General features: G+C 41.7%; 1 protein-coding gene and 1 pseudogene across 3 annotated transcripts in view; one reads left to right on the forward strand and one right to left on the reverse strand.

Moving 5' to 3' along the window:
- LOC104653074 (protein LSM14 homolog A pseudogene) overlaps positions 1 to 4828 on the reverse strand; it is a 26217-nt pseudogene extending 21389 nt beyond the window's left edge.
- DIP2B (disco interacting protein 2 homolog B) overlaps positions 1 to 23036 on the forward strand; it is a 284011-nt gene that overhangs the window by 60696 nt on the left and 200279 nt on the right. The window lies entirely within an intron of this gene.

Below are 23036 nucleotides of genomic sequence, written 5' to 3' on the forward strand. Positions count from 1 at the left end.
CAACAGTGGCATCTTCTTCTCTCTAGCATTGAAACACATGATACATGTTTTCATAATTTTATACAGGTGTTTAATTTTATCCTCACTCTGAAAATAAAAGTCTGCCTTCTCTATTCTTGGTATTATAGTTTCAGTGCCAATCATATCTTCATAGGTTGTTACTTCTTAGGGCATGGCTGTATCCCATTCGTCTCTATAACCCCCAGAGAACCTGGGGCAGTGCCTTGCGTGCAACTATAAATGTTTACATTGGGTTGATTCATTTGGCCCAGAGGGCCTCAGTTACTCTTTAGGCCTCTCTTGCCACTCAGCTGTTTCATAGGCTTTGTGTGCTTGCCTCTTGTCTAAGCTGGTTTTTTTTTTTTTTTTTTTTTTTTTTTTTTTTTTTTTTTTTTTTTTTTGAGACGGAGTTTCGCTCTTGCTGCCCAGGCTGGAGTGCAATGGCACGATCTCGGCTCACCGCAACCTCCGCCTCCTGGGTTCAGGCAGTTCTCCTGCCTCAGCCTCCTGAGTAGCTGGGATTACAGGCACGCACCACCATGCCCAGCTAATTTTTTGTATTTTTAGTAGAGACGGGGTTTCACCATGTTGACCAGGATGGTCTCGATCTCTTGACCTCGTGATCCACCCGCCTTGGCCTCCCAAAGTGCTGGGATTACAGGCTTGAGCCACTGTGCCCGGCTTTTTTTTTTATTTTAATAAATCTTTTTTTATTATTATAGTAAAAAATATGTAACTTAAGATTTACTCATCTTAACTTTTTTTTTTTTTTTGAGACAGAGTCTTGTTCTGTTGCCTAGGCTGGAGTGCAGTGGTATGATCTCAGCTCACTGCAACCTCCACCTGCCGGGTTGAAGTGATTCTTGTGCCTCAGTCTCTGAGTAGCTGGGACGACAGGCATCTGCCACCACACCCAGCTAATTTTGGTGGTTTTTGTAGAACCTGAGTTTCACCATGTTGGCCAGGCTGGTCTGAGATTACTGACCTCAAGTGATCTGCCACCTCTGCCTCCCAAGATTGCTGGGATTACAGGCATGAGCCACCGTGCCCTATCCATCTTAACCATTTTCAAGTATATAGTACAGTAGACTTGAGTATATTTGGTGAAACAGATCTTTAGAACTTTTTCATCGTACAAATCTAAAATGCTATACAAAGTATTAAACAACTTCCCTTCCCGCCTCGCTCAGCGACTGATGACTCTACTTTCTGTCTCTCTGAATTTGACTGCTATAGATAACTGCATGTAAGTGGAATCATACTGTATTTGTTTTTTATGTGACTGGCTTTTCTCACTTATCGTAATTCTTCGAGGTTCACCCATGTTGTAGCATGTGACAGGATTTCCTTCCTTTTAAAAAAACAAGTTTTACTCCTGCCTATAATCCTACACTTTGGGAGGCTGAGGCAGGTGGATCACCTGAGGTCAGGAGTTCAAGACCAACCTGGCCAACATGGCAAAACCCCGTCTCTGCTATAAATAGAAAAATTAGCCAGGCATGGTGGCACACGCGTGTAATCCCAGCTCCTGGGGATGCTGAGGCAGGAGGATCGCTTGAACCTGGGAGGGGGAGATTGCCCTGGTTTTTTGAGATAGTGTCTAACTTTGTTGCCCAGGCTGATGTGCAGTGGCATGATCTTGGCGTACTGCAACCTGTGCCATCTGTAGATGAATGGACAAACTCATGACATTTGAGTTGCTTCAGCCTCTTGGTGATTGCAAATAGTACTGCTGTAAACATGGGTGTGCAGATACTTCCTCAAGACCCTTTTAGTTCTTTTGGATGTATACCCAGAAGGGGCATTGTTGGGTGATACAGTATCTCTATTTTTGATTTTTTGAGGAAGTTCCCTACTGTTTTTTATAGTGGCCGCACCATTTTACAATCCCACCAGCGTGCACAAGGGCTCTCCACATTCTCACTGACACTTGGTATTTTTTTTTTTAATAGATATCCTAATGGTATGAGGCGATGTCTCATTGTGGTTTTGATTTGCATTTCTCCACTGATGAATGATGTTGAGCATCTTTTCACATGCTCACTTTTTGGCCATCTTAGGAGAAAGGTTTGTTCAGAAAGGCCTGTTTTTTAATTGGGTTATTTGTTTTTGTTGTTGTTGTTGTTATTGAGTTATAGGAGTTCTTTTTATATTCTAGATATAAACCCTTTATCAAATACATTATTTGCGAATATTTTTCCTCATTCTCTAAGTTGACTTTTCTCTGTTGATTGTGCCTTTGCATGCACAAACGTTCTTAAGTTTTATATAGTCCCATTTGTCTTAACTTGTTTTTATTTTCTTTCCTTTTGGTGTCATATCCTACAAATACTTGCAAAATCTAATATTAAGCTTTCTCCCATGTTTTCTTCTGGAAGTTTATAGTTAAATGTTATTATGTTTAGGTCTTTAATCTATTTTGAGTTAGTTTTTTTTTTTCTCCCTGGGGTCTCGCTCTGTTGCCCAGGCTGGAGCGCAGTGGTGAAGTCTCGGCTCATGGCTCACTGGAACTTCTGCCTCCCAGGTTCAAGCAATTCTCCTACCTTAGCCTCCCAAGTAGCTGGAACTACAGGTGTGCACCACTACCCCTGGCTAATTTTTGTATTTTTAGTAGAGACAGGGTTTCGCCATGTTAGCTATGCTGGTCTTGAACTCCTGACCTCAGGTGATCTGCCCACCTTGGCCTCCCACAGTGTTGGGATTGCAGGCGTGAGCTTCTGTGCTCGGGCTGTTTTCCTTAAATTTTTACTGAAAATTTATTTAATAGAACTTGATTAAAGTTTTACACACATATACTTGAAAGAGTCGAGTAATTTTATAAGTTGTCACCACAGAGAGCCGCCCTCTGCTTACCTCTTCTACCCAATTTCCTCTTTCCCTCTTTCACTTCCTTAACTGATTTTTTTCGGGTTTTCCTTTATACCTTTAAGCAACATGCATACATTTCTTCTGGATTTTTCAGTACTTTTGCATCATATACTGGCTTCTACCTTAGTTACCCACCCATACTTCGATACCACTTTCCACTCCATATAGTTAGAGCATAATTTTGATTAAGTATTAGATTGATATTTGATATTTATGTTATGACTATGTAAATGCTGTTGATAGGTAAATTATGTGGTATACTTTTTTTTTTTCTTTCCTGCTTAAATTTAGTTTTCTCTGGAATTGCAAGACTTTTTATTTGCTTATTTCCTATGTGTTTGTCATTGATATATCTCCATCCTCTTAGTTGCATGAATCTTCCTCTATATGACTGCTCACATCAGGTATTCTGTTAGTTTCACCTTGAATGGGTCCTTCCTGGAATCTTCTGAAGTACCTTGATTTAGATGGATTGGTCACTGGGTGAGTGGCATGTTGGTAGAATGGACTAGCTCTCTCTAGCTCCTTAGAGATTACCTTTGCTTTGTGTATTGCATCCTATGTATTCGGGTCTCATGTCTTCACCTTTTTGAGCTAACTTCCTCACTTTGGTTGAGTGTATCTCTGAATGACATCCCCCTCCCCTGCTTTTTTTTTTTTTTTTTGGAGACGGAACCTTGCTGTGTTGCCCGGCTTGAGTGCAGTGGTGTGATCTCGGCTCACTGCAGCCTCTGCCTTCCGAGTTCAAGTGATTCTCCTGCCTCAGCCTTCTGAGTACCTGAGAGTACAGGTGTGTGCCACCCTGCCTACCTAGTTTTTTTGTATTTTAGTAGAGATGGGGTTTTACCATGTTGGCCACGGTGGTCTCTATCTCCCAACCTCATGATCCAAGCACCTCAGCCTCCCAAAGTGCTGGGATTATAGGCGTGAGCCACTGTGCCTGGCTGACATCTCCCATTTTTTATCTTATTTTTTGAATATAATATTCTTGCCCTCAACTCTGCCTGGTGTCCCCCATTCTAGAGATCCTCTGTTTTGCCCTTCTAGAAGATAACTCTGCAGTCTTTGTATGGTGAGGAAATGACATTTTCTTGGCTACCAGGAAGAGGAGAAAGGATCTTTTCAGTTAATCTTCCTGTTTATAACGTTTTACCCCCATTTCCAGAGAGAAATGGCTCTTCCCTTCCTATGTATTTTCACGTGTAAGTCTCCTCCCCACCTTCCCACCCCCACCCTGTGTTTGGCACTTAGGATTCAGCTTTCTTGGCTCTGCTGAGACATTTATTGCTTATCTACCTGCTTTCCAAATTTTAAAATTTTGTTGCTGCTGTCTCTGGTTCTTTTTTGTCCTTATGGTTAATGCATATGTTTTCCTCCCTACTCATTCAGTGAGGTGTGAGAAGGAACAGAGGCTGTGCACTCATTCTGCTATCTCTGACTGGAAGTTGCCTGAGCTGCCCTTTATCTCTTCTCTTCTCCCATGCTGTCTTCTAGTCACTTTTTTTTTTTTTTTTTTTTTGAGCCGGAGTTTCGCTCTTGTTACCCAGGCTGGAGTGCAATGGCGCAATCTCGGCTCACCGCAACCTCCGCCTCCTGGGTTCAGGCAATTCTCCTGCCTCAGCCTCCTGAGTAGCTGGGATTACAGGCACGCGCCACCACGCCCAGCTAATTTTTTGTATTTTTAGTAGAGACGGGGTTTCACCATCTTGACCGGGATGGTCTCGATCTTTTGACCTCGTGATCCACCCGCCTCGGCCTCCCAAAGTGCTGGGATTACAAGCTTGAGCCACCGCGCCCGGCCTTCTAGTCACTTTTTATCTGCCTTTTATCTGTTTGTCGCCTCTGACTTCTGACTTTTACCCTCATCTTGTTCCAAGCCCAGTCATCTTTAAGACTTACTTTTTCCATCTTATTGGGCCTCTCACCTCTTGTTTCGTTTCACCCCACACTCATTTTCCATCTTATGTCCTCCTCTTCTAGGGGTCTTCCTAAGCAGAGCAGCCCTTCTTTTCCTTTGCTTCTTGTCAGTTTCCCTTCTCTCCTATGCCTCTCTGCTCAGTGGATATATGAAACACATATCAAAGGATAGCCTGGCCATCTTTGTGTAGCAGCTCAAGAAACTATTCTGAACAGCAGCAAAAACCACATACCACTTCGGAAATTAAATTGTTGTTGATTTAGCAGGTCCTGACTTTGCTTCTCTTCTTCTTGCTACCCCATTATCCTGTGCCACATCTCTGACTCCTCATCTTATTTTTCTCCATGAGACGGAGTCTTCTCTGTCACCCAGGGTGGAGTGAAGTGACGCAATCTCGGCTCACTGCAACCTCTGCCTCCCAGGTTCAAGCAATTCTGCCTCAGCCTCCTGAGTAGCTGGGATTACAGGCGCCTGCCAGGACACTCATGAAGTTTTGATTTTTTTTTTTTTTTTTTTTTTTGGAAACAGAGTTTCGTTCTGTTGCCAGGCTGGAGTACAGTGGCGTGATCTTGGCTCACTGCAACGTCCACCTCCCGAGTTCAAGCGATTCTCCTGCTTCAGCCTCCTGAGTAGCTGGAATCACAGGTGCCTGCCATCATACCTGGCTAATTTTTGTATTTTTAGTAGAGTCGGGGATTTCACCATGTTGGCCAGGTTGGTCTCGAACTCCTGACCTTGTGATCTGCCTCCCTCAGCCTCCCAAAGTGCTGGGATTACAGGCATGAGCCACTGTGCCCGGCTGACTGCTCATCTTTTTACTTTTCATTTATTGATACATTATATTCCTTGTAGTGTTTTGCTACTGTGAAGACAGGTATTTACTTTTTAGGTAAACTAAACATTACTAATAGTAAAACAGCTATTTTACTGGGAGTTAGAAGGACTGAGTTTATTAGCTTAAATGATATTATGTATTGTGAGACTTGTTTTTTTTTTTTTTTTTGAAATGGAGTCTTGTTCAGTCTCCCAGGCTAGAGTGCAGTGGCTCACTGCAACCTCTGCCTCCTGGTTCAAGCGATTCTCCTGCCTCAGCCTCTCCAATAGCTGGGACTACAGGCACACCACCATGCCTGGCTAATTTTTTGTATATATGTATTTTGAGATGGAGTTTCACTCTTGTTGCCCAGGCTGGAGTGCAACGGTGTGATCTTGGCTCCCCGTAACCTCCGCCTCCTGGGTTCAAGCAGTTCTCCTGCTTCAGCCTCCCAAGTAGCTAGGATTACATGAATGCCCAACTCATTTTTGTATTTTTAGTAGAGACAGGGTTTCTCTGTGTTGGTCAGGCTGGTCTTGAACTCCCGACTTCAGGTGATCTGCCTGCCTCGGCCTCCCAAAGTGCTGGGATTATAGGTGTGAGCCACTGCGCCTGGCCCAATTTTTTGTATTTTTAGTAGAGATGGATTTCACCATGTTGGCAAGGCTGGTCTTGAACTCCTGACCTCAAGTGATCTGCCTGCCTCTGATTCCCAAAGTGCTAGGATTACAGGCTCGAGCCACCAGGTCTGTATTGTGAGACTTTCTGAATCACCGAGCCTTGATTCTTTATCTATGAAATGGAGATAATAAGCTCTTCCTACTTTATAGAACTTGAAGAAGCAAATGGGAGAGGGCGAATGAAAGTGGGGAACTCTGAAATGATTTGTAATTTGTGTCCCCTGCCCACCTGGCTGGGGTCTGGGAGCTGCTTTCCTGTGTGGTACATGGACACCAGCAGGAGTGAGTAGATGCTGGGAGGTTCTACTGTGACTTGGATGATCTTTCTACTTTGGGGTGGGCATCATCTCCTCCCTGTCTTCTTAGCTTGGCAGATATAAAACATCGGCTGTACATTCTTAGTTTACACACTAATGTTCTCACAACATTGGCAGGGCCTTCCTAGGCAGAGGACGTCTGCAAGGAGTGGGTGATGGTGGCTGCCACCTGCTGGACTGTGACTAATGGGCTGCTGGGTGGGGGGATATTTTCTGAGGCATCCGCTGGAGCCCATGGCAGGTAAAAGCCAGCGAAAATATATTACTGTTATTTTGACTACATTTGTATGCTTGAACCACTTAGACCTAGAGGAATTTTGGTTCCGTAAGTTTATTGGTAGCTTAGTAAATGGATTCTACAGTTCTTGTTCTTTTGTCAGGTTGACCTTGCCTTTCTGCCACATGATTGACGCTACTGATTGTTTAATCATTTCTCCCAGAACAAGGAAAAATGTCAGGCTTGGTGGCTATTGCCTGTAATCTCAGCACTTTGAGAGGCTGAGGTGAGAGGATTACTCCTGAGCCCAGGAGTTTGAGATCAGCTTAGGTAACAGAGAGACCCCATCTCTATAAGAAACAAAAACAAATGACAGAACAAGGAAAATAGATACATAAATGTTAGCAATAGAGATAGGAAAAAGTGAATGTCAACACAATGCAGTATAAATTTTCACAAATTTCTGCTGAGTGCAGTGGCTTAAGCCTGTAGTCCCAGCATTTGGAGAAACCAAGGTAGGAGGCTCACTTGAGCCCAGGAATTTGAGACCAGCCTGGACAACATAGTGAGACCCCAGTTCTACAAAAAAAGAAAAAAATTCACAAATTTTAAGAATATGGAGTTTTATTATATGAATCAGTCTAATTCAGAAACTTTTTAGATATTACATTGTTTTGATCAGTTTCCCTTACCCTTAGGGATAGCACAAGTAATAGGAAAAACAAAATAGGTCTAGATGCAGCAGTGCTGGTTGAAGATGTCTGGGTGATTTAAGTTTCTTTGCTCCTGCCAGGGGTAATAATTGAGCATCATATATTCCCAGAACTGAAGGGAACCTTAGGAACCTCTGTTCTAACACTTTTTATAGATGAGGAAATGGAGGTGCTGAGAAGTGACTTAGTTTGCTTGAAGTCACACCTGTGGCAGCACTGTATTTCTGAACTTGTATTCCACCAACATCTCAAGGAGCAAAGAGTGGAAATGAAGAACAATTGAGGGAGCTGTCATTCAGAGACAGTGAAATGAATATCTCTCATAGCCTCTGTTTTTTCTCATACCTCATTAAATAACAGACAAAGAAAAGCATTAATTCAGAAGAACAAAACAGAGTTGCTGAATAGAGGACAGCAACACAATTTTGGAAACTAGAAAGCAGGTAGATGAATGATCACTGACTTAGTGGCAGTGGGGGTGGGGGGGCAAGGCAGTTTACACTTTGAAAACCCAAAAGGCTCAGGAGTGGGTGCATCAGTTCCCTCTGGAAATGGGGGCAAAAGTAGGTTGCAAAGAGAGAGATTCATTGAAAGTTTAAGAAAAGACTCCAGATTCTCCCTCTTTCTGTGAAGCCAAGAGAATGTCCTTTCCTTAGAAGAAGACTGGAGATTTATTTTCTGGAAGGGCAAAATAGTCTCTAGAATGGTGAACACCAGGTACAGTTGAGGGCAAGGAGGCATACCATCAAGCTCTTCCAATTTGTATATAATTATTTCCATACCCAGTAGCATGTATCAAGGCAGATTTAGTTCTAAACTCACAACATGGGTGATGAGGTGATCACCCCCATACTTTGCCAAGGGACAGACTTCTTTTTTTTTTTTTTGAGACGGAGTTTCGCTTTTGTTACCCAGGCTGGAGTGCAATGGCCCGATCTCAGCTCACCGCAACCTCTGCCTCCTGGGTTCAGGCAATTCTCCTGCCTCAGCCTCCTGAGTAGCTGGGATTACAGGCATGCGCCACCATGCCCAGCTAATTTTTTGTATTTTTAGTAGAGATGGGGTTTCACCATGTTGACCAGGATGGTCTCAATCTCTTGACCTCGTGATCCACCCACCTCGGCCTCCCAAAGTGCTGGGATTACAGGCTTGAGCCACCGCGCCCGGCCTGGACAGACTTCTTAAGTCTTCTCCACTGAGGACATCATTAAGGCCTTTGGGTAACATTTTGTTTTTCCTTTTCTTTCTTCTTCTGTAATTTAGTAGTTAATTTTCACAGAGCAGGGGAATATGGTGTAATGATTTTTGTCTTTTTTTTGTTAATCAGGCTGGCATAACAAAATAATGATGTTTAAAAGATTTGAGGGTAGATATTTTCTTAGGTGTTATACCAGTGTTATCTCAACAGTTTGACTAACCAACAATTAGTTCTTTTTTTTTTTTTTTTTTTTGAGACGGAGTTTTGTTCTTGTTGCCCAGGCTGGAGTGCAATGGCACGATCTCGGCTCACCGCAACCTCCGCCTCCTGGGTTCAGGCAATTCTCCTGCCTCAGCCTCCTGAGTAGCTGGGATTACAGGCACATGCCACCATGCCCAGCTAATTTTTAGTATTTTTAGTAGAGACGGGGTTTCACCATGTTGACCAGGATGGTCTCGATCTCTTGACCTCGTGATCCACCCGCCTCGGCCTGCCAAAGTGCTGGGATTACAGGCTTCAGCCACCGCGCCCGGCCAACAATTAGTTCTTAAAAAATACACACACACAGACACACACACACACACACACACACACACACACACACATTTATATATTATTATTATTAGGCTGGGCATAGTGTCTTATGCCTGTAATCCCAACAGTTTGGGAGGCTAAGGTGGGAAGATTGCTTGAGCCTAGGAGTTTAAGACCAGCTGGGGCAACATAGCAAGATCGCTTCTTTACAAAAAATTAGCTGGGTGTGGTGGTGCATCCCTGTAGTGTGGTGGTATAGTCCTAGCTACTTGGGAAGCCGAGGTGGGAGGATCACTTGAGCCCAGGAAGTTGAGGCTGTAGTAAGCTATGATTGCTCCACTGCACTCTAGCATCAGTGACAGAATGAGACCCTGTCTCAAAAACAAAACAACAAAAAATATCACACACACACACACACACACACACACGCACGCACACTTAGCTTTCTAGTATCATAGGTCTTTAGCACTTACAAAGTATCTTTGTTGTTTTGGCCTTGGGAATGGGGATGGTATACAAAGATATTTAAAATGTAGTCTTTGCCCTTGTAGAAGGGGTGAAATGTAGCACACCACATTTAATACAACCATTGTTCTTTGTATGCCTGTGTACAAGTATAAGCTGTATAAAGATTTTTTAACATATATTGTTTCCTACCCTCATAGAGTTTATAATTGAGAATGATCTCAGCCAGGTGTGGTGGCTCATGCCTGTCATCACAGCACTTTGGGAGACTGAAGTGGGTTTATCACTTGAAGCCAGGAGTTCGAGACCAGCCTGGCTGACATGGTGAAACCCTGTGTCTACTAAAAATACCAATGTGGCCAGGTGTGGTGGCATGTGCCTGTAATCGCAGCTACTCGGGAGGCGGAAGCAGTAGAATCCCTTGAACCCAGGACACGGAGGTTGCAGTGAGCCAAGGTCACTCTAGCCTGGGTGACAAGGGTGAAACTCCGTCTAAAAATAAAATAAAAAAAAAATAAATAAATGTAAAAAAATACAAAAATTAGCCAGGCGTGGTGGCACATGCCTATAATCCCAGCTACTTGGGAGGCTGAGGCATGTGAATTGCTTGAACCTGGAAGGTGGAGGTTGCAGTAAGCTGAGTTTCCACCACTGCACTCCAGCCTGGGCAACAGAGTGAGACCCTGTCTCCAAAAAAAAAAAAAAAAAGATCTTTCTCCAGTTATATTCTGATGATCACAGAGAATGATCTTTCTTGAATTATATTCTGATGATCACTAATCTCTGAGATATTTCATTTATGAAATTTAATGGTTTAATTTCTTTTCTTTGATAGTCATCTTAAAAAGTAGCATGTTAAAGGCTTAGGCAAGTGTCTGGCAAGTAAACTGTTTTAACGTTTTTATGACTTAATATTTCTTAAATTTATTCCATAGAACAAAACTTTAATACAGCCTATATAAGAGTACATTCCTCTAACCCCCATGCACATTAGATTGGCAGTAAATTATATTTGAATCATAAACCTTTTCCCCTCTGTTTACTCAACATTGATTGTTTAAGGAAAGCTAGGTACTCCCCTATTCTTTCCCTTCCTCCACTCAGCCAAGGATGAATATTTGAGGTTTTATTTCTGTGGATCATCCTTCATTAACTGTGCTAGAGGCCATCATTTAGAACGGGAGACATTTCCAGGTTCTTCATGCTGAGTCTATTTATATACTATATATTCCATAGTTGCCATAACATTTCCAGAGTTATTAAAAGGTACAAGAATCTTTTGTAAATGTTTTCTAATGCTTCTGAATGCAGACCTTTATTCTTAGGTGTTTGCTTTCACATAGTTAATTTTTTTTTTTTTTGAGACGGAGTTTCGCTCTTGTTACCCAGGCTGGAGTGCAATGGCGCGATCTCGGCTCACCACAACCTCCGCCTCCTGGGTTCAGGCAATTCTCCTGCCTCAGCCTCCTGAGTAGCTGGGATTACAGGCACGTGCCACCATGCCCAGCTAATTTTTTGTATTTTTTTAGTAGAGACGGGGTTTCACCATGTTGACCAGGATGATCTCGATTTTTTTTTTTTTAAGTGAGAACTACAAGTCTGTCTTAGGGCTTCTGTGAAACTATTCAGAGTACTACTGTAAGTTAAAGTAGCACATCTATAAACATTGCATCTCAGATAAGAGAATACCTTAATTTATGGAAATGATACTCTTGAAGAGGCTGAAATTATTTTTTACTTATATAAATTTGTTTCCTCATTGATTGATTGATTCATTGATTGAGATAGAGTTGTTCTGTTGCCTAGGCTGGAGTGCAGTGGTGTGATCTCTGTTCACTGGAACCTCTGCCTTCTGGGTTCAGGTGATTCTTGTTCCTCAGCCTCCTGAGTAGCTGGGATTACAGGCATGTGCAACCATGTTTGGCTAATTTTTGTGTTTTTAGTAGAGATGGGGTTTCACTATGTTGGGATTACAAAGTGCTGGGATTACAGGGGTGAGCCACCATGCTCTACCTGTTCTACCATTTAAATGGAGAAATTAATTGGCTCTAACATAATACTTTTCTATCTCTTTTGTAAATATTGATTTGCCTCTCTTTGAAGGGTTCTTACTGTTTTTTTTTTTTTTTTTTTTTAAATTGAGATGGAGTCTCACTCTGTGAGACTGGAGTGCAGTGGTGCGATCATGGGTCCCTGCAACCTCTGCCTCCCAGGTTCAAGTGATTCTTCTGCCTCAGCCTCCTGAGTAGCTGGGACTACAGGCGCACACCACCACTCATGGCTAATCTTTTTATTTTTAGTAGAGATGGGGTTTCACCATGTTGGCCAGGCTGGTCTCAAACTCCTGACCTCATGATTCGCCCATCTTGTCCTCTTAAAGTGCTGGGATTACAGGCATGAGCCACCGTGCCCAACCTGAAGGATTCTTATTCTAGTAGTAGGAGATCATGTTTTTTTATCTCTGTATTGCCAGGCTTATAAGTGCCTGTCGATTGGATTTAAAGAGAATAAATAAGGTACCATAATTCAGATATTTGAAATGAGTTTCTACAGTGACATGTGAATTGTTTTAGTTATCTTCCTGACCTTGACTGCCAGGAGCAGGCTTTAGAATACAAAGAGGTATAGAGGAGGGGTAGTAGAGAAAGGGTCACAAGCTGTGCTTCCAGATTTCCTAGAGTCTTAGATGATGGTATTACCTGATTCTAGAATATAGAAGGTTATAAATCATAGTAAGGGAGTGTGTATGGTAATAAGAATAAGAAGGTAAGTTACTTAGATCTCTTCTGTATATAGAGTTGGAGCAAATGCTTAAAAGCATAGAACAGGGCTTTCCTCTTATTTCACCAAGGCCGTTTATATATTTGAAAGTTACAGAGGTAATTTTCTTAAAAAAAAAATATTCTGGCTGGGCATGGTGGCTCATGCCTGCAATCCTAGCACTTTGGGAGGTGGGGCCAGTGGATTGCTTAAGCCCAGGAGTTCAAGACCAGCCTGGGCAACATGCAAAACCTCTCTCTACAAAAAAATTAAAAATTAGCAAGGCATGGTGGTATGTTCCTGTGGTCTTAGCTATTTGAGAGGCTGAGATGGGAGGATCATCTGAGCTTGGGGAGATTGTTGAGGCTGCAGTAAGCCAAGATTGTGCCACTGCACTCCAGACTGGATGACAGAGTGAGACCTTGACTCAGGGGAAAAAACAAAACAAAACAAAACACAATTCTCAGGCTTTTTTAAATGGTCAGACTAAATTGTCATCTAAATACAGTACATTATGACTTTGTGGCTCTGGGGTGTGTGTATGTGTGTGTGTGTGTGTGTGTGTGTGTTTGTGTGTGTATGTGTGTGACTGATTGATTGTAATGTATACTATAATGTAAGCCAAGTAATTTAACTGTGTCAGTGTCGTAGGAATAATTTTAACTCTTACAGATCCCTAAATATATTTTAGCTGCCTTGTAAAACGAGTATCTCAGTTCGCTTAGCTGCTACAAAAAACCTATAATACTCTAATAAAATTAGCTGTAGAATAATTGCTAAGTTTCAAGATTATGAACCACAGCTTGACTTACTCTTGGAACCAACAGAAAACCTGTTCATCAATTTTCATTTATTTGAGTCATTTGGGAGCTGCTGGTTATCTATTCCCAATGGATGCTTACGTTTTATTGAGATGTATTTTCTTCCACTTTGTTTATTTTCTTTCTTTTCTTCTTCTGAGACAGGGTCTTTCTCTGTTGCCCAGGCTGAAGTGCATGTTGCCCAGCTGTTCTTGAACTCATGTACTGAAGCAATCCACCCGCCTTGGCCTCCCAAAGTGCAGGAATTACAGGTGTGAGCCACCGTGCCTGGCTTTTTTGTTTTGTTTTAAGATAGTGTCTTACTCTGTTGCCCAGGCTGAGTGAAGCAGTGTGATTATAGCTCGCTCCAGCCTCCAGCTCCTGGGCTCAAGTGATCCTCTCCTTATGCCTCAGCCTCCCAAGTAGCTGGGACTACAGGTGTGAGCCACCATACCTGGCTAATTTTTAAACTTTTTGTGGCGATGGAGGTTTCACTATGATGTCCAGGCTGGTCTCAAACTCCCAGGCTCAAGCAGTCCTCCCACCTTGCCCTTCCAAAGTGTTGGATTTACAGGCATGAGCCACCTTGCCCAGCCTCATTTTTTTTTTTTAAAAAGCTCATTCTGTGCACTTTAACTTCTTTGATCCTTCCTTCTTGAAATTTTAATAAGATATGTGCTAAATTTATTTTTTAGTCCTCAGGTGGTGGGGATTGAGTGAATGACATCACATTTCACAACATAGCATCAGCATTGGTCTGTGTAAGTCCTCTCTTAGCTCTTAAGGTTAATTAATTTCTTTTTTACCTCCACTTTCCAATTCTGTTCCCTTTCTCCATAGTTAAACTGTTCTAATGTATTTGGTAAGTATCCTTATATTTGTATGTAGTTTTGTAAATATGTAGTGCTCTGTGTGCGTCTGTGTGTGTGTGTGTGTGTGTGTGTGTGTGTGTGTGTGTGTGTTGTTAAACTTTCCTAAATGGTACTGGTACTGAACTCCATTGGTACTATTTAAGGACTGCGTTGCTATGTTTACCCAGTTTTTTGTTTCTGACCACTCTGTGCCTTTCCTTAAATGATTTGCTGTTTCGGTGATGGACACCAGATTATTTTCAACATCCCACTGCTACAGACAATGGGATGAACATCCTTGTGCTTGTTTTCGTATGGTGGGAGAATTTCTTTTGATGTTTGCATAAGAGTAGATTGCTGTACTTAATTTGATTAAGTACTGACAAATTTGGACTCCTTTTCAGATTGTGCAATGTTTCCTATTTCTTCAGGAATATGAAACAGAAAGCTGTTTATCCACCTTTCTAATTGTTGTCTATCTGATAGGGTAAAGTGGTATCTTAATGTTGTTTTAACTTGAATTCTCCTATTACTGAGTGGCAGTATCTCTTTATATACCCTTAAGACCATATAGAATGCCCCTGCTGTGGATTACCTGTTCATATCCCTGGCCCATTTCTTTAATTAGAGTTTCTGTCTTTTCCTGTTTGATTTACAGAAGTGTTTTATAGAGTTGAGAATATTAGCCTGGTATTTGCCTTTTCTTCATCTGTCATAGTATATTAATTTTGTCACTGGTACCTTTTGCTGAGTAGGACCTGACTTTGATATAGTAAGTCCATTATCTTTTACTTTATGGTCTTCTAGATATATAATGAAGATATTTTAGAGATAGAGTCTCTCTCTGTTGCCCAGGGTGGAGTGCAATGGCGAGGTCTCGGCTCACTGCAACCTCCACCTCCCAGGTTCAAGTGATTCTCCTGCCTTGGCTGCCTGAGTAGCTGGGATTACAGGCATGCACCACCATGCCCGGCTAATTTTGTATTTTTTTTTAGTAGAGATGGGGTTTTTCCATGTTTGTCAGGCTGGCCTCAAACTTCCGACCTCAGGGGATCCGCCTACCTCAGCCTCCCAGAGTGCTGGGATTACAGGTGTGAGCCACCATGCCTGGCCTCTGTCTTTAAGCCACGTGAGTCCATTATTATATATGACATAGAATAGTAATCCAGTTTTATTTTTCTCCATGTATTAATGCTATTTTCCTAACCACATGAACGAGTTTGTGGTGGTGCCACTATTTTTTTTGGAGACAGAGCTTATTCTTTTGCCTAGGCTGAAATGCAGTGGTACAGTCACAGTCACAGCTCACTATACCCTTGACCTCCTGGATTCAAGCGATCCTCCCACCTCAGCCTCCTGAGTAGCTGGGACTAAAAGCATGTACCACCACACCTGGCTAAATTTTTTATTTTTATTTTTTGTGGAGATGAGATCTCCTCGTGTTGATCAGGCTTGTCTTGAACTCCTGGGCTCAAGCGATCTGCCTGCCTCAGCCTCCCAAAGTGCTGGGATTACAGGCATGCGCCACTGTGCCCAGCTGGTGCTACTACTCTTATATATCATGATCCCATACTTCCATGTCAGTCTCTGTAAGAGCTCTGGTCTGTTTTATTGGATATAAATAACTGTAGTTATTGTTTCTTACATCAGTGCCAACTGTTCTTATTACTCTGCCTTGTGCTGTGTGTCTTCACATCTAGTAGGGTACATTGATTGAAAAGGTGTCATTTCACCCTCAAATTAGTCTAAAAAGTCAATGTAGCCGGGCGCGGTGGCTCAAGCCTGTAATCCCAGCACTTTGGGAGGCCGAGACGGGTGGATCACAAGGTCAAGAGATCGAGACCATCCTGGTCAACATGGTGAAACCCCGTCTCTACTAAAAATACAAAAAATTAGCTGGGCATGGTGGCGCATGCCTGTAATCCCAGCTACTCAGGAGGCTGAGGCAGGAGAATTGCCTGAACCCAGGAGGCGGAGGTTGCGGTGAGCCGAGATCGCGCCATTGCACTCCAGTCTGGGTAACGAGAGTGAAACTCAGTCTCAAAAAAAAAAAAAAAAAAAAAAAAAAAAAAGTCAATGTAGTCTCAGTTAAATTTCATCTTTTTTCTCAAGGAATTTGGCAAACATTCTAAAATTTGAATGGAAAAATCAAAGTCATTTTCAAAAGTGATTTACTCCCTTGTGGTCCTGTTACTGCCTAATCTAAGTTCACAGTTTTTGTATATGTACCTATTTGGGCATTTTATATGTTTCAAGAAATTTATCCTTTTCATCTCTCTTTTTAAACAATGAAATTTTTATTTGAGAAAAATTTTAGATTTACAGAAAAATCTTCACTCAATTTAGAATTCTGGATTGACAATACTTTCTCTTTTCTTTTTTCTGAGACAGGGTCTCAATCTGTCACCCAGACTGGAGTGCAGTGGGATGATTATGGCTCATTGCAGCTTCAGCCTCCTGGACTCAAGTATCCTCCCACCTCAGCTTCCCAAGTAGCTGAGACTGCAGGTGCATGCCACCATGCCCAGCTAATTTTTTATTTTTATTTTTATTTTTTGGTAGAGTTGGGATTTTGCCATGTTGCTCAGGCTGGTCTCGAACTCCCGAGTTCAAGCAATCCACCTGCCTTGGCCTCCCAAACTGCTGAGATTACAGGCTAGAGCCACCATGCCCAGCCGACAGTACTTTTCTCTTGGCATTTAAAAAATATTGTTGCACTGCCTTTTGGCTTCTGTGATTTCTGAGAAGAAAGCCCATTTATTTTAATTTTTGTTTCATTACATGTAATGTATCTTTTTTTGTGGCTGCTTTTAAGATCTTTTTCACATAATTTTTAGTTTTCAGCAGATTGATTATGATTTGTCAGGGTGGTAGTTTTCTTTAGGTTTATCTTATTTGAGATCCTTCTTCAATCTGTGAATTTATGTTTTCCAATACATTTGGGAAGTTTGCAGCCATTGCTTTTTCAGTTACTCTTTCTACACCAATACTTTCCTTTCTTTCCTTCTGTGGTTCCAGTGACGTGAATGTTAGGCCTTTTCATAGTATTTCACAGGTCTGTTAAGTTTTTTTGATTTCTTTTTCTGTTCTTGAAATTGAATCATATTGATCTTACGTTCACTGACCTTTTTTCTTTTTTTTGCCATTATCACAATTATTCCATTTAGCTCATATTATGATCTTTTTGACATATTTTTCTGTTGTAGAATTTCCATTTGGTTCTTTTAAAAACAGTTTTTATTTTGAAATAATTACAAATGTATAGGAAGTTGCGAAGATATGTACAGAAAGATCCCATGAACCCTTTTCCCAGCCTCTCCCAACGTTAACGTTTTGCATAACTATAATACATTATTAATACAAAGAAATTGACATTGGTGAATTCCACAGATTTTGAGATTTTTAAATTTATACCTGCACGTGTGTGTTTGTAGTTTTCTATTTTAGCACATGTGTAGCTTCATGTAACTACTACCACAAACTACAGAACTGTGCCATCATTCGTTTATGCCTTTTTCACAGTTTCTATTTCTCTGCTGAAAACATCTGTCTTTCAGAGCATTTATATTTACTTCATGGAGCATGGTTATAATAACCAATTTTTTTTTTTTTTTTTTAAACAGAGTCTTGCTCTGTCCCCCAGGCTGGAGTGTGGTGGCACCATCTCAGCTCACTGCAACCTTCACCTCCTGGGTTCAGGCAATTCTCCTGCCTCAGCTTCCTGAGGGGCTGGGATTATAGGCATCTGCCACCATGCTTGGCTAATTTTTATAGTTTTAGCAGAGACAGGGTTTCTCCATGTTGGTCAGGCTGGTTTCAAACTCCTGACCTCAGGTAATCTACTGCCTTGGCCTCCCAAAGTTCTGGGACTACAGGTGTGAGCTACCATGCCAAATTCTTTGATAATTCTATTATCTGTTTAATTTCAGTTTTAGTATCTGTTGATCTTTTGTTTATCTTTCTCCCAAGAATTGCTCATATTTTCTTGGTTCTTTGTGTGTTGAGTAATTTTGTATTATGTCTGGTTCATATTGAATATTATGTTATGGGACTTTGGGTCATGTTACAATCCTCTGGAGAATGTTGAGGTTTTTTTTGTTTGTTTGTTTTTTGAGACATGCTATGTCGCCCAGCCTGGAGTGCAGTGGTGCATTCTCACCTCACTGCAACCTCCGCCTCCTAGGTTCAAGCAACTTCTCCTCCCTCAGCCTCCCCAGTAGCTTGGACTACAGGCGTGCGCCACCATGCCCGGCTAATTTTTGTATTTTTGGTAGAGACGGGTTTCCCCATGTTGGCCAGGATGGTCTCAATCTCTTGACTTTGTCATCTGTTCACTTCAGCCTCCAAAAGTGCTGGGATTACACCTGGCCTGAGTTGTTTTTGTTTTTTTTTTTTTTTTTTTTTTTTTTTGAGACGGAGTTTCACTCTTGTTACCCAGGCTGGAGTGCAATGGCGCGATCTCGGCTCACCGCAACCTCCGCCTCCTGGGTTCAGGCAATTCTCCTGCCTCAGCCTCCTGAGTAGCTGGGATTACAGGCACACGCCACCATGCCCAGCTAATTTTTTTTTGTATTTTTAGTAGAGACGGGGTTTCACCATGTTGACCAGGTTGGTCTCGATCTCTCGACCTTGTGATCCACCCGCCTCGGCCTCCCAAAGTGCTGGGATTACAGGCTTGAGCCACTGCGCCCTGCAGCTTCTGTAGATTTCAGTGTCAGTTCAGTTCTGTGTTTGCGGTGCTGTTCAACTTACCCTGCCTAAGCACTAATCAGGTCTGGGACTTGGGAAGTGTGTCTTATAGCTCAGGTCTCAAAGCTTTTGCTGTCCGTCTTTGGAACGGTTGTATGTATGCAAGCTTGGAGGTCAGCCTGAGATGCGTGTTTGTTCATTATGTAGAATTGGGGATCCCCTTTTCCAGCTTTCTCGTGTTTGGTATATTTCCTCATTCTTGGGCTTCTAGGGGCTTCTTTTCCCAGCATAGTCCTGTGACTAGTCGAGACCTCAAGATGGAGCCAGCAGAGGAAGACAAAGGTAAAAAAAAGAAGGAAAAAAGAGTATTTAACCTGTACCTTTTGGCTTGCCTGGCTCTTTCAGTCCTCTGAGCAGGATATGGGAGGAGTTTCTCTCAGCATTTTTAGTGTGTGTATGTGTTCCCTGTGCTGTTTTGTAAATTGGACCACCAGGACCAGGCCATCGTTGAGTCAAAACCAAGAGGTGAAGGAGTTAGAAAAAAAAAAAAGGAAACTCGCTGGAAATGTAAGCTTTCAGTTTTGACTTCCCTCTTCTATTTGCCTGTTATTTATTTAGTCTTCTTAATCTTCAGTAAGTGACTTACTTAGTTGAAAGTATTTAGTTGTAATCTGGGAAGGAGAGAGGCTTACTCCTTGGCTCACACTAGAAGTCTTTGTATCGTTTTTTAAAACCATAAAATTGTGGTAAATTATTCCACAAAAGTTGCAGGAATCAAGTTTTATGTAAATGATGTCAGAGGACATTTCCTGCTTCTTTCAAATTAGAATAAAGTACTGATAAGCTTTGCTCTGAAGTGCTTTATTGGTCAGTTTTTTTTAGTTTTTTTTTTTTTTTTTTTTTTTTTTGTCGGTACTAATTCTCTTCCCGAGTCTTGCTTTCCTCCCCTTTCAACTAGTTTGAAATGGTTCCTGATTTGCCTGGTGAATTCTTTTTTCCTAATCACAGTCTCTACTTTTCCAGTGGAATTTGTTTTGTCTTTTTTTTTCCCCCTACCACAGCTCTTTTTAATGTATCAGGAATTTGTTTTGATAGAGTAAAATTTGTTAATTTCAGGGCAGATAAAGTATCAAATATTAGAGAAACTAATTAATGACCTGGATTGGTGGAAGAAGAGAACTATCTGGTCCTCAGTATGTGTTTTCCATGGAATTGCCTTTCAGTTTGGGGAGAGCACTGAGCCGTTACCCATCAATGTGTTCAATCTTGTGGGGAGATTTGGGAGCATGCACCTTTCTTTAGACCAGGCGTCCCCAAACTGAGGCCATTTATCCGCCCCCCCCCCGCCCGCAGCACTTCAGGAAGGGGCACCTCTTTCATTGATGGTCAGTGAGAGGAGCACAGTATGTGGTGACCCTCCAACAGTCTGAGGGACAGTGAACTGGCCCCCTGTGTAAAAAGTTTGGGGACACCTGCTCTAGACCAAACATATTAGGTTGTTTCACTGTGACATATTCAATGACTTTTTGTTACTGAAAACCCAAGGGCATGTTATGTGGCTGGTAATATTCTTTTTAGCCTACCAAACATTTGCAGGTGGAAGGGAATGTACTTGTTAATTCAACTACCCTGAATTGTTTGTTGGGCTCCTTCCTTTGGCCGGCTACCTTGTCACGTTTATTTCCAGTGAGTTGGTGGGGAGGCTGTAAGGAATGGCTGGCACCCTTAACTCCTTCCTAGGTGCAGTTAGAGATTGTTTAGCCTTACTGATGGCCACCAGACTGTTTTATTTTGACTTCTCAGTTTTACCTTTTATCACTTGTGACTTGAGATTCAGCTGTGTTTTACTAAACTATACTCCACCTTTAAATAAACTATAATGGTTATCTTAAGAGTTATTATATAAATATCAGGTAAATATTGAGCTCTTTAAAGATTTTGCTTTTGTACTTTTATAATTACTATTTTAAGAGATACATAGAGATCAGATACATATTGGTCTTTTAAAATATTTTAGTTTTACACATTTTTATATTTATTGTAAAAGTAGTAAGTTTAAAAGCCATCTAACTTCTTTTTTTGTTTGTTTTTTGTTTTTGTTTTTTTGAGACGGAGTTTCGCTCTTGTTACCCAGGCTGGAGTGCAATGGCGCGATCTCGGCTCACCGCAACCTCGGCCTCCTGGGTTCAGGCAATTCTCCTGCCTCAGCCTCCTGAGTAGCTGGGATTACAGGCACGCGCCACCATGCCCAGCTAATTTTTTGTATTTTTAGTAGAGACGGGGTTTCACCATGTTGACCAGGATGGTCTCGATCTCTTGACCTCGTGATCCACCCGCCTCGGCCTCCCAAAGTGCTGGGATTACAGGCTTGAGCCACCGTGCCTGGCCAAAAGCCATCTAACTTCTAAGAAGTAACAACTGAACTTCTGTGTTGACATCTGTTTCAAGTTGTTAAACTCAGAAATCTTCTGTGGTTTGGTTGTAGAAACTTGTCTCTTCAGTGAATGAAGTTCTCTGATTTGTTTATGAGACATTCACTTGTTTGACTGGGTTTTGCTGCATCATGATTCTTTTATTGCTTCTGAAAATCAGCTCTAGAACATTTTTCCATGCCCTGATTTAAAATGAAGAAGTTCTGTGATTTTTCCTTTAGATGTAATTTAAAATCTTGTTATCTAGATCTCTAGGGGATTTTTCTTTTACTTTCTGTAGTGTGTAGTATATATATTCTATATATGTATGTGTGTCTATATGTATATTTGAGTAACTAGAGTGTTCTATCGATATTAATTGGATCAGTAAATACCTGAGGACCTATTAAATTCGAACGTTATTGCACTTGAGCTACTCTGATGTATAAAGATATAGGCAGTAAATGGGCCACCAGGTGCAGTGGCTCACGCCTTTAGTCTTAGCACTTTGGGAGGCCGAGGTAGGTGGATTACTTGAGGTCAGGAGTTCAAGATTAGTTTGAATACTTGAGGTCAGGAGTTCAAGACCAGCCTGACTAACATGGTGAAACCCATGTCTCCGCTAAAAATACAAAATTAGCCAGACCTGGTGGCGCATGCCTGTAATCCCAGCTACTTGAAAGGCTGAGGCGGGAGAATCACTTGAACTGGGAGGCAAAAGTTGCAGTGAGCCGAGATCACGCCACTGCATTCTAGCCTGGGCAACAAGAGCAAAACCCTGTCTCAAAAAAATAAAATAAAACAAGATATAGGCATGTATGATGTACGTAGGGATGTATGATAATAAATAATTTTTTACAGTACTTCAGGTTACTTGAAGCCTTCTTTTGAGTGAGTAGATTTAAGTTTGTGAAACAAGGTTCTCAAAGTTTTAGTTTAATTTTCTTTTTTTCCTTTTAGTTGCATTTCAGGCTGAATTTATTCCCGTGCCATAAGTTTTTGTTTCTTCTTCTTCTGGGCAACCTCCTCTTCTGGTTTAGGAACAATTTGTTCCTTTTCAGTAAGGATCATTTCAACATGGCAGGGAGAGCTCCTGTATGGGTTAATCTGACCATGAGCTCTGTAGGTCCGACAGCGCACCTTGGGTGCTTTGTTCACTTGGATATGCTCAATGACCAGAGAATCTACATCTAAACCCTTAAGTTCAGCATTACTCTCTGCATTTTTAAGCTTGTGCAGCAAAAATTCAGCACTCTTTTTGGGCCACCTACCTTGTGTCCAGCCCTACTGCTTGGCCTGGGCACACCTGCCAACTCTACCATTGTAACATCAGAATGGTACACACTGTTTCTGTAAAGTGACATCTTTCAGATACTTAGTGGTTTTTCGTATATGCACACCCTTGATGGCCTGGGCAGTTTCACGTGTGTTCTTAAAGTGAACACGAAGATTGGAACCTCTTGATTTGCATGACTTTGTGGGCTTCTCCAGATCAAGTGACTAGCGAACCGTTTTCACAGATTACCTCAGACTCCTTAGGGAAAGAGGAAGAGCCTAGTTTCATTTTCTTAGAAATTTTGGCTTCATTTTCTCAACAAAACTTTTATTGACTTTACTTAGCAGATACTAGATGTAGCAAAATGACTGTGACCCAGTTCCTGTCCACAGGAGCTTATAGTCTAATCAAGAATCAATTTGTAATAACAATGAAATTAAAATGTGATTGTATGTTGAGGCAAGTGATATTGGAGGTATGAAAAGAATATGCCATGGTAGTAGGGGAGCTGTTGGGGAAGAATGG

This window comes from Saimiri boliviensis, chromosome 7, assembly GCF_048565385.1.
Source record: "Saimiri boliviensis isolate mSaiBol1 chromosome 7, mSaiBol1.pri, whole genome shotgun sequence".
Lineage (NCBI taxonomy): Eukaryota > Metazoa > Chordata > Mammalia > Primates > Cebidae > Saimiri > Saimiri boliviensis.